The sequence below is a fragment of the Ostrea edulis genome, chromosome 2 (assembly GCF_947568905.1).
Source record: "Ostrea edulis chromosome 2, xbOstEdul1.1, whole genome shotgun sequence".
Lineage (NCBI taxonomy): Eukaryota > Metazoa > Mollusca > Bivalvia > Ostreida > Ostreidae > Ostrea > Ostrea edulis.
In genome coordinates, this window is record NC_079165.1 from 91605756 (window position 1) to 91618698 (window position 12943).

The 12943-nt window shown below is 36.8% G+C and overlaps 1 long non-coding RNA gene across 1 annotated transcript; it reads right to left on the bottom strand.

The window, feature by feature from the left end:
* Window positions 1-2702: 2702 nt before the first annotated feature.
* LOC130051974 (uncharacterized) lies at window positions 2703-3672 on the bottom strand. Its single transcript, XR_008800263.1, has 2 exons — window positions 3231-3672; window positions 2703-3003 (listed from the first exon to the last, which is right to left on the bottom strand). It is a non-coding gene; the product is annotated as an uncharacterized LOC130051974 (long non-coding RNA).
* Between the last annotated feature and the right edge of the window lie 9271 nt (window positions 3673-12943).

Sequence of the window (12943 nt, forward strand, 5' to 3'; positions counted from 1 at the left end):
CGTATTCTCAAACTTGATGAGGAAATTCGGGGAAAAGTGGATGTGCGGAAATCTGAAAGATTAGAGTTGATCAGGCAAATCTGAAGAGAGTGCGTGGTTACGCATACTGTATGGTAAATTTATTACACCGGTGAATCAACAAAGAAGTGTCCATTAGTCACAACAGCTAAAAAGTGTTCAGTTTGTGCTCGCTATACGATCACACAATGATTCCGGAAGACTTTCTTCTCCCCCCCCCCCCCGCCCCCAAAAATCATGGAAAGCTCACCGATTGGTTGACTAATGAACATAAATATTCATGAAGTCTAGGATTTTTTTTTTATCACACAGCCACGGCATTTGACGTAGTGTTAACGGAGACAATAGGCGTAGCTTGCGACGATGAATGTGACCTTGCTGTTCAAGAGAAAAAGCTCTTTCCTGTATACATGCATTGTGTAGAAGTTGGTTCACCCTAGCCCTGGGGTTAATAATTTAAAGACAAAAAAAGTTGAATTACCACAACTTTTGCATTCAAGATTTAATGTGGTCCTGCTAATCTTGAAAATGACTTTTTAAAAAATTTATTTCCCGTATATTCTGATATAAAACTTTGATATCCTGGTTTGGTCCCACCCTATCACCAGGACAATTGAATTGACCAAACTTGAATTTAACTCCTGAAGATGCTTGGATATTAATGACTAATCATAACCTTCTTGTTATTTAGATGAAGATTTTAAAAGACGTTCCCTCAAATTTCTCACCAGAAGTGCTCCCTCTGGTGAGAGATTGGTGTTTCTGTATATTCCCCTGTAAAACTTTGATCCCGACCCTATTGCCAACTTGAATCTGCACTACTTGGGGATACTTGTGTATCATTATGACTAATCATGTCCATGCTGTTCTCAAGAAGGATGTTTCCCTATACATTCCCATGTAATATTTGATCTCGTCCATCACACAAGCCCCGATGACCATAATTTGAGCAACATGAATCTACATAATGTTAGAAAGCCGTCATGTAAATTTCAACTTTTTTGACCCAGTGGTTCTTAAGAAGATTTTCAAATGACCCGTCCTATTTTTGCGTTTTCTTGATTATCTTTTAATAATTTAAGTAAATATGCATATCGCAAGATTTGAATTTCATCGCTTTCAAACTCGAAAACTACGCAAAATATTTCATTTAAAACACATTTAAGGCAGTTTTAGGCATGAAAAGAATTGATTTTGCTGAAAAAAATGAAAAAGTTTAGAAACATGCGTTGTGTCCTTTAAAGGGGACATGGTCCGTCATTTGGACACACCTAAATCACCTTTACCCAGGGATAAGTTTGCTTGAAATTGGCTCTGTGGTTCTGGAGAAGAAGATGAAAATGTGAACAAGTTGACACACAGACAGACGATCGACAACAGGTGAGCTAAAACAAAATATTTAAAAGCTTCGAAGACACTCTAAATCTCATTACAATTTATAATGTAGATCATGTGCAAGTCAGTTTCACGTAATTTGTCTCTACACAATATTTATAGATTTTTTGTGGTATCAAATAATCGTAAAATAAATTTCATTGACTTACAAATTTCAGTATCTTATGACTTGAATCTGTTTAAAAAATTCAACTTGAGTATATTCTAAGTCTATGGTCATGGAGCCAGGTCATATTGCTGTCGAAATGCGAAGATGTTCTTTCTATAAATCTATTTCAAAGATTACATGAATTGTCATATGTATCTGGCATGAGTAAAATTTAAAAAAAGATAATAAAGAAATTTATGTTTTTTTTTAAGGAATTAAACGTAATTTGGTTGATCACAACACTTTTTAAAATTGAAATAATCTCTTTTGAAGTTGATTCTTATAAGGAAAACTCTAGCTTTAGAAGATATACATTGGGACGAGATACTTCCATCAATTTGCTATTTTCAGTTGACATTTGATATCAATAATCTCGGTACTTCCATGAAAATCGTTTACGGTTCTAAGCTCCTGTGATTTCAGCGGCTGATGGTTAGTGACGTATTGCTTCTGTCGTCTGATTGACTACTGATTAGTGGTATCTTATAGACCGCATAATGGTGTCTGCACCCGGTAGCTTCTGTAGTTTATTGACCTTTGATAAATGTTTAGTAGTGTCTGTAAATTTATTGACCGCTAATTAGTGGCTGTTGATTGGTGGATGGTAGTTTCTGTGGACTTATTGACTGTTAATTAGTCGCTGGTAGTTTCTGTGATTTATTGACTGCTGAGGTGGAAGATTTTGTGATTTATTGACTGCTGAGCTGATAGATTTTATGATTTCTTGACTGCCGATTAGTAGCTGGTAGTTTCTGTGGTTTATTGGATGGTAGTGTCTGTGATTTATTGACGGATGACCTGGTAGCTTTTGTGATTCATTGACTGCTAAGCTGGTAGATTTTGTGATTTATTGACTGCTGAGCTGGTAGATTTTTTTTATTTATTGACTGCCGATTAGTAGCCGGTAGTTTCTGTGGTTTATTGGGTGGTAGTGTCATACATGCCAACTTTTAAAAATCCCCATGGGGGATTTTGCGCGCGACGACCTTTTTTCAAAGCTCAAAATTCACGACATTTTAGCATGAAAATAAATATTTGTCCTTTCAAATAAAATATCAATCAAATCATTGTTAATGTATCATATATTAACACAACATCAAATGTGTTTGACCATTAACTATATAAAAAAAACGTTGAAAGATATACATTAATATTTTATTAAAATCATCTATTCAGCAAAAAATCTTCTCCAACAAGTCACATACATAATATCAAATAATATTTAAGGTTGCATCCTTTTACACCATACAATAAACATTGGCCGGTCTATATATCAAAATTTAAATTAAAGCACATGCATTTAGGTACGACTGCAAAGGCGATCTTGCTTGTCTGTAAACATGGGCTTGCAGAGACTGGTGGAATAATCTGCATTGCAACCAAAAAAGGAGTGATCTGCCCTGCTATGAAGTTTGCGAACAAAATCTTTGCACCCATGACATCTGAAATAATTACCAGGAAAAAAAACCCACATCAAAATATTCCGTTTTACTTGTAAATTAAGGCTACTTGCTAAATAAAAAATTCAATACAGACTTGTGCGAATTACGCATCACAAAGTATATTTAATGAATACTACACTATATAGACTATATAATACATCGCTATAGACAGATAGATTTGGATAGCCTATATTATTATAGTTGGAAAAAATATATACTTGACGTACCTTATTGCAAATTTTGGATGCTGTCAGCGAGAGGCGGAATGTCCGATTGTTTGGTGGTGACACTAGCATCGTTGTCATTCACGTTTGTGTAAAGGATAGGTCAATTTGAAATCCGTCTTCCCGATTAATTACTATCAAAACATGCTTCGCACTGTCCAATAAACACCCCGACACAGGCAGACCAACCCGACACCATGCGACACAGGTAAACAGCAATGGCTGACTATTGTCCCGATTTCTGATTGGCCAGTTCAGAAATGACGCGGGATTTCCAATTCTGGTCACGAGATTTCACGATTATCCCGCTTTCAAACTCGTTTTCAATCGTGAAATCGGAAATTTTGGTCGGAAAAAATTTCAAATCGGGATTTTAGGGTAATTTTGCTTTCCCGATCGGGAAAGCGGGACCATAGGGTAAAATCGGGAAGATCCCGCCTAAATCGGGAAAGTTGGCATGTATGTAGTGTGTGTGATTTATTGACAGCCGAGCTGGTAGATTTTGTGATTTATTGACTGCTGAGCTGGTAGATGTTGTTTATTTATTGACTGCCGATTAGTAGCTGGTAGTTTCTGTGGTTTATTGGGTGGTAGTATCTGTGATTTACTGACTGCTGAGCTGGTAGATTTTGTGATTTGTTGACTGCTGAGCTGGTATATTTTGTGATTTACTGACTGCTGAACTGGTAGATTTTGTGATTTATTGACTGCTGAGCTGGTAGAATTTTTGATTCATCGCTGATTATTGATTGCTAATTGGTAGTTGCTAATTTTAGTTAATTATTTTCTTCTGAATAGGGGCTAGTAGTGTGATTTATTGACTGTTACATGTGATTAGTGATGTAATTTACTATAAATGCCTGGTAGTTTCTGTAAATCTATTGACTGCTAATCAGTGGCTGCTGATACGTGTATAAAAAGAGGGTGTCGCACCGAAGCGGGAACTTTCCCTAATGCCAGCACTCGTGATGTAGAACTGACCTTCATCCATATTTATACATATACAATGTATATAAAAATTTGCCATTTTTAAAAATACCTGTATACGTAGGATTCCCTAGTACCAAGGACAAGCCTAATACATTTTATGTGTCAATACATTATACATGTAGTCTAAACATAATTTTTGAAATCGTGAAAATTAAATTGTCATTTCTTCTTCCTCTGAGTGTCAAATACAATGTATACGGTTACATGTTACGAGTGTATCAAATATTTAATATACTATACTACTACAGTCTCAAAGTTCTTATACTCGTATGCATTATTCTCTACAACCAACAATTGACAACTGTACATGACTCTGACCACAAAACAAAATATGGGAAGTTCAATATGCATTAATAAAGTGCAACATAATTCGAAGTACATGTACCTGCAGGGCCGTAAATTACATGGAGGCGGAGGAGGCAGCTGCCTCCTCCAACTTTTGAGCGAAAAAAAAATTTAAATTTAAAGTTCATTAGAATTTACGTTGTTTCCAATAACTAAGAACATGATACCTCCCTTAAAAAGCATTCCAAATCTTTCTTTTAGAATGAGTTAGTCAAGTAACATCTTAGAAGGCCCTAGAATCAAGGATTTTGCACGAAACGTGTTCAGTGTGCACAAAATGTGCTCAGCGTCTGGGGGCCTGGGCGGCCCCCAGACCCCCGCCTAATTTCCTGCCTCCTCCAAATTGAAGGTTAATTTACGGCCCTGACCTGTAAAATTGATTCACCATAGCAATTTCCTACCGGAATACATATCATCTTCTCCACTCAAACTGTTTAACGGTTATTTACCTTGTTGGCCTTAAAGTTTTTCTTTCAAAGTTTTTGCAAAGTTAACAACGGTTTTACGAAGGTTCTGTGATTTATATTGACTGCATGTGTTGACACTTGGCTAGCTAGTGGTAGATAGTTGACACAGTGTATCTGCCAGATTCAGCCTGGTTATTATTTTTTGTATAATAGAGATCATATAGCTGACGTGAACGCGTATATTTTGAATTTGTCTGGAAGCTGGTGGTTTTCCAGATCATTAATTATAATTTGTTCGGAAGCTGATCGTTTTTCCCGTTTATCGTTATAATTTGTCTAGAAGTTGATGGTTTTCCTATCTGGCCGTGTCGATAATGAATAACGCGGATTTTTTTAAATGTGAAAATGATTCTTAGATCATACTGTCTTCATTTAGTATACCGGTAATTGTCATATAACTTAAAGCATTTGATTTACATATTACAAACACTCTTTCTTATACTTTATCTAAATTGAAACCAAATTTTGAAATAGTCTTCAGAAATTAACAAGTGAAGAATCGGTTTTAGGTATGTTTTGCTGGAAATTTTTTCAAAAGGCATACTTTCATGAAATTAAAAATTTGATTATAGTTTTTATATACTTTTTTTGTCGATGGTTCGTGAACAAGCGGAGATTCCTCTCATATAAGTAAGGTTCAATTCGGTATCAGTTGAAAAGCTTGATTTCAAGTTAATCATGCCCTAACTTAATTTTGTGTGGTGTCGATGTTAAATTAATTAGTTTAACTTGATGCGAATGGTTACATAAAGGGGGGAATCTGAGATCGTGATTGGACTAAATGCTTGGTTCGGCAGGGTGATGGATGCCGTTAAATATATTAATATTAGACTTGTTTAGTCTCTGTTGTGAGTGCCGCTCCACGGTCTGCTGTAAAATCGATACCAGCAAACTCCTCCGTTTGGTATTAAGAATTGCACTAGCATCCATGACTGACAGATGAGTCGAAGACCTTGTGATAAGATGCCCGTCGTCTTCATTGCACGTGCGGATTGCTGACGTAATTTTCACCGGGAATTTGACCTAACTTCCGGTCTGGTGAGTACATGTTAAGTGTCGACGGGAAGAACACGTGTTTCTTTTGTTATATGTTCCGGTTTGAATACGAGAATAAGTGAAATGAAAGGAAATCTTCATAGTTTGCAATCAAAATTAAATTTTAAAGATACTCGTTAATTTAGAGGGTTGTTGGGTGGGAATAACCTTAAAAAGAAGATAAAGAAATTGTGGAAGAGAAATAAAACTAATAATTTCAATATTATCAGATACTGTGCCATCTTAAACATTATATTCGGTTTTCGAGAACCTTACTTTACTATGGCCTCCTGGGAGTAGGGCTTCGTCCCCCTAAACCCAAACTAAGGGTTCTACCCTGGATCTAATAGGTGTTTTGAAACAGCTCCAGAACTCTTGTCGATAATACCCCGATTCCTAACTTTTAAATCGGGTTCTGTCTCCAGTTCAATCCGAAACCAATGTGGAGGAACTTAAACTTAACACATCATTATCTCGTATATTGAGAGGAACGCGAAGTTGAAATTGATGACGCTCTATGATATACTTGAAGTGAGTACCATTACTTCTAAGTGCCTACGACGGTTTCAAGCATTTTTCATGAAATCCTGTAATACTGAACAACGCTTCAAATTTCGCCTTTTGTGAAGCCCCCTAATGCAAAATGTTGATAAGGTTTTTTTCGAAGTTGACTTTCTCATTACGTGGTAATCAGCATGAAATTAAAAGTTTACGTTACCCTCAAGGATGCACTGGGAAAGGGAAATAAAACCACCGTGGAAAAGTTGCTAACATCATCTGAAATTAGATCGATTTTGTACGGAGGAATTTGCTTTATAATTCGTCTACATAAAGATAATACAACGGAGGGTTGAACATCGATGATTCGACATAGTCTATACATATGGATACAAATTACTACACTTGTTTAAACAGCATCCTGTAGAGAGCATGATTTCAATCATATTACGATTGTTGAGGAAATTTGGTATGTACAGTGTACCAAAGTTGATATTAGTACATGTACATTTACTGCTCCCTCCGATTTTAATTATACTCTTGTTGAATTTGATTTTTTTAACGTGATCTTCTTATTCACAAATCCTTTCTTGAAAATTCAATGGAAAAAACATTACCACAAAATTCAAATTCCTTCAAAAACCTCTTTTTATTGGTGCAATTGGTTAATGAATTAATGACCGACTTACATCGTTGTTTGATCAAATATTGTAAAATCCCACGTAAACAAAGGAATATCCTACTTCATTTGATGATCCAAATCATGGACATCCTATTAACTTCAATCGTGACGGGTGTTTCTTAAAATCGCGGCGGCGTTGTTTTAACTTGTGATAGCGTGACGGCGTGCCTCTAGGAATCGTGTTAGCGCGGCAGCGTTGTTTTAACTCACGGTGGCGCGAAGTTGTGTTGTGTGACAAGAGAAGGCGTGTTGTTTGAAGTTGTTAGTTTTTATCTGAGGACAAGATTACATTTAAAATAATACGGCATGGATTTCATTTAAATGTTCCTAAAAAGGTTTGATAACAAGGATGAGCTTATTTTATTTTGGAGGGCGATATTTGGAAATGAACAGTTGAATACAAAGAGATGGGGTGGGGGTCGTCCCCAGACTCCCCTCCGGACGTCCTTATTCTTTATGTATATTTTATATGAATGATTTATTGTGAGCAAATTTGAATTGCCTGATATTGGGTGCTTTCAGAGTACTACCGTTGGTGGATATAAGTTACCACTGGCAAATTTTTTTACCATTGGTACGACAATGGTACCAATGTTTGCGAATAAAATTTACCAATGGTAAACATTTCTGCAGACAAATTAGAGCTCTGTTAGCGTTGGTAACTCTATTTATGACGTAAGAAAAAATGGCGGGCGTCGAGTATACACTGTACACACTGAAAGCAACCGATTTTGTATCGCATCTTTCTCCTTATGAATCTTCGTAGACATCAACTCAAGACAATTTCAGACATATTGCTTCAAACATACCCCTGCATAGACGGAAATGGGTTTTAAAACATCAAATGTATTTGTTAAGGTATAGCAGTCTCCCACTCTAACCATTTCGTCCGATGATCTATACTCATAATGTTTTACAGGAGAAAATACATCTTTGTTAGCCAAAGGGCTTTCGGCCCACACCACTTCACATTTACGGACCGAAAACTCTTGGCTAGCGAATCTGCAAGAGAAAGTAATTAACAGGAGAAAGCAATCAACAGGAGAAAGCAATTAACAGGACTTTAAAAGAACATACATGTATTTCTAAAAGCATCTTCTTGGTACAAAATTCTTCACTAAGATAATATGAGCGTATATCTTTGTCATTTCGTGCTAACTGATCAACTAGTGGTATACCAATGGTACCATTGTTGGATTTCTCACCATCTGTAACCCAAACTCGTTCAGAGTACACAAGGATCCAATAGTACCAATGACTCATTTACCATTGGCAAATTGGTGATGGTACCATTGGGTTTACTCTGAACGCACCCAATGATATCATACACATTCCCAAGTAATTCACGGTTGATTGAACTCCTTTACACAACACGCTCTCGTGTCCACCAGACATCAATGCATACCACGATTAGCACGTGCAGGGATAGGTCTACGCAACAGGATTTCACGTGTCTCAGCCCCGTTTGTTATCATTGGATCCTCTGGTAAGAACAGTCCCGATACTGAAATTAATTTCTGGGTTAAGGATTTCTTGGTTAGGCTACCCAACGATGTACGTAACAGTGCAGTTACTATTGGCTGGAAACACCCAAAACGCTATGACAGGAGCTCTTATTGTTACTATTGGCTGGAAACATCCAAAACGCTATGACAGGAGCTCTTATTGTTACTATTGGCTGGAAACATCCAAAACGCTATGAGAGGAGCTCTTATTGTTACTATTGGCTGGAAACATCCAAAACGCTATGAGAGGAGCTCTTATTGTTACTATTGGCTGGAAACATCCAAAACGCTATGACAGGAGCTCTTATTGTTACTATTGGCTGGAAACATCCAAAACGCTATGACAGGAGCTCTTATTGTTACTATTGGCTGGAAACATCCAAAATGCTATGACAGGAGCTCTTATTGTTACTATTGGCTGGAAACATCCAAAACGCTATGACAGGAGCTCTTAATGTCCACAAAAGCACAGTATCTCGTCTCTACAAACTCCTTACTCTTGTAGAACTGCCGACCGCCTTCGAACTTGCCGGGCCACCGAAGGTTATGTCGCCTAGTCGGAACTGTTTCGTGAGGTTGCAGCACTTGCGCAATCAGTTTAGAACTGCACAAAACTGCAAGTTATACACCAGGGACACGTGCATCCAAGAATATGCCGAGATGCTGTGCTAAGGCGTCTTCGAGCTGTGGCATCAAGCCGCATCGCGGTGCATTGGGTATGACCGTTTAATCGTCATCGACGTCACGTCAGAACCCAGTGGCAATCGTAACTACTCGACTATGACGTCACAGTCGTACTTAAAATATGAAACGCGAGCTTTCAAATGCATCTATCATATATACCTAAGGTATTCTACCACTATCAATTTCCACTTATATATTTATGTATTAAAATGAATAAGACGTTACTGATACCAAAACTGAATTTGTGATTAAAATCTAAATAACACATTACACAGGTATTCGGTTCTAGCCTTTTAACTTCATCCACATGCGCGCTTCCGGTGAAGAATTACAATTTTTGCACCAATCCTTACCGATTACGGAAAAGGACGAGCGCGTTATCTGATTGACCCCAATGGTTGCGACGACTCTGTCCAAATGTTTCCTATGCAAAGATGACGTCGTGTTCTCTAACGAGTCTACTTTACCGCTCAGATGAGCGTCGGCGTGTTTTTCGTTATATACCGATAACTGTATGGTGCAGTGTGACAGGTTTGATGGTAGTAGCGTTTGATTTTATTCATTTTAAAAATGTTAATTGCAATACAGATATTTTGAAAAATCCAAAAAATATTGACAAAAAGTAATGTATCTACCGAGTCTGGAGTGTAAAATGAAGAAAAAAAGTTGAAACTGATCTGGTTAATATAGTGTTGTAGTTATGTTTATAGGCGCTATTAAAGAAAGTCATTTTCTAAAAGAGAAACCATGGATGAAAATTTGCTTCTCCAATCTTGGATTAAATCTTATCAACACCCAATTCCTTCCGCAAACATAATTTTGTAACGACAATTTTGTGCTATAATTTAGGGCTTGTCTGTATATGAATCCCCGCAGTTTTTTGTTGTTTAATCTCGCGTAAACCTGCGACATGCAATTCTGTTACTGTCAATTGATCAAGCTCGTGATAAAGAACAGCTTCCATTGTACTCAACCACAAACACCGGTGTCCGGACCTACGAGAAAATTCTGCCTATTGACCATCAAAGCACGTGGCCGTTATGCAGATACACAATTTGTGGAATTCATTTTTGGGTCTTCATCTTGAAGATTAGCATCAAACAGTGAAGTAATTATTGCTTGTGTCCCAGTCGTGTCGAGTTACGCTATTTGTCGTCTGCTGAATGTCTATGTTTATGATTAACACGCCAATTCTCATTTTATCAATGCTGAGCAAATATTTTTATGAGTACGTCTTGGTGATAAACACTTGATTTCATTCATTTCATAAATCCTCATACATACGTTTGTTACAATTAATGGGATTTATCTGGTGGTTTGTAACATCGTTTTGGTTTGCCCTGGGTGATATCGTTTTGGTTTGCCCTGGGTGATATCATTTTGGTTTGCCCTGGGTGATATCGTTTTGGTTTGCCCTGGGTGCTGACAGACCTTGCGTTGTTAGATGGCGTAGTATGGAATAGAGGGAGCGAAAACCCAGCTCTGTTTAGAAAACAATTATACTGTATACGTAAAGATGGTCTGTATCATCTTCATCCTTCCATTTATTTGTTGGCCTCGGACTAGAATGGCACTCTGTCATTGGATAATATACATCACGTGATTGCCGTCTAAATATATTTAAAAGGCGAATGGCAAAAACATGGCGTTCGGAAGGTGTTTTTAGTTTTAGTTTTTTCTTATGCATATCTGCGTATAAAACATATTGGTCCTCGACAAAACACTTGTTAGTTTTGTTACTGGCTGTCTACAGCAGAGAGTCTTTCGCCTCGCCTTTTGAGGACTTTAACAACCCGACCTGAAGACAGTCAGTGACAAACCTAACTAATGTTTTTGTTTTGTCGAGGACCAATACATCTTTTATGTAAATATGTATAAGAAATAAATACATTTAAGAAAATTTGTCGACTTCCCCTCATCTTCTATGGACCCGATACATAAGTAATAATATTCCCCATCATAAGAATAAAACCTAGATATTCTTTCTTTCTATTGAAATTTCGTTATCTAAAAAAATCTTTTAAATTTTTTTATGCCTCTTTCACACGGATGCGCATTACCGTCTTTTAAAAAAAGTTGTCATTGAGAAATAAGGTACAATAAAACAGTATAGAATTATTACCACTAAAACATTGAGAAATGTAAATATCTAAGAGTACAGAATTATTACTGACAAAACACTGTGAAATGTAAATATCTAACAAATATAGGTACAAACCGGAAACGCTGTTTAGAAAAAAGTCGCTACTGTGAATATGATAACAGTCACTGTCATTACAAAACGGCTATAATCACTAAATCCACCATTCCGATTACCAATAAGGCTTCAGCTGTTGATGGATATATGAATCTATAAGCACAGACATATTGTCATAAAGAGATGAATATCATCAATTTACTACAATCGTCATGATAAATGGTGCAGTGCAAGAGAAATATGACATACGCGTAGACAAATTGTTTTCTTTCCGAAGACGTCAAAGGCGGGAGTCCTTCCGGTCCCTCTTGTATGCATAGAAACTGAGAGCAAAGTATTGTATACTATTGACAATGAGTAACAGGTGGGAGTTCTCAACATTTATTCCATGTTCCATTTAGTCCTAGCATAATCCCCAAGCTGTATATATTTACATTTTCAATGTTTTTGCCTTCCTTATCTTTCTCAGTTGTAATGATAGCCATTTCCTCATGAATGCAATGCAGATGTGTACAAGCGCGTATGAATCTTGATGAATATATTACGTCTATCTTCCGAGAGAAAAGAAAAAAGAATGTGAATATATAACCTAAATTCCTTTTTTGCTTCACACTAGCGTACTTTTCATGATGTTGGCGTGAAGCGTAGCAGTTCACATTCTGATGTATTTTCAAAAATGAAATTAACTCCTTCAATATCAGTTTTACGATAATCACTTCTAAAACACTGTTTACCAGACTTGTGTATCATGGCTGCAACTAACTTCCAAGTAATTTAAAAATAATGAAACATCTAAAATATAAACATTAAAATGTCACCTGTTTCTTTTATTAGAGGAATTTAGTACAAGATTTTTTTTTTTATAAAACACATCTTTTTTGTTTTTAGCAACACGGAGTTGATAGTGATTATGAGAAATATAATGTCTCAGATTGATTGATTGTATATTATTTAACGTCCAACTTGAGAATCTTTCACGCATATGGAGACGTCACCATTGCCAGTGAAGGGCTACAAAATTGGGCCAATGCTTGGCACTTATGGCCTTGAGCAGGGAGGGATCTTTATCGTGCCACACCTACTGTGACACAGGACCTCGGATTTTGTGATCTCATCCGAAGGACTGCTTTCTTACGACAAGCAAAGGGTACTGAGGGCCTATTCTAACCCAGATCCCCACAAGACTAATGCCTCAGAATATTCTTGCATTAACGAAATATGTCAATCTTTTTGTTTTCGTTTAAAAATGTTTGTTTCCGTCTATTTATACTAAATCTACTACTGAGTGATATACAAAACATAAAAAAAGTACA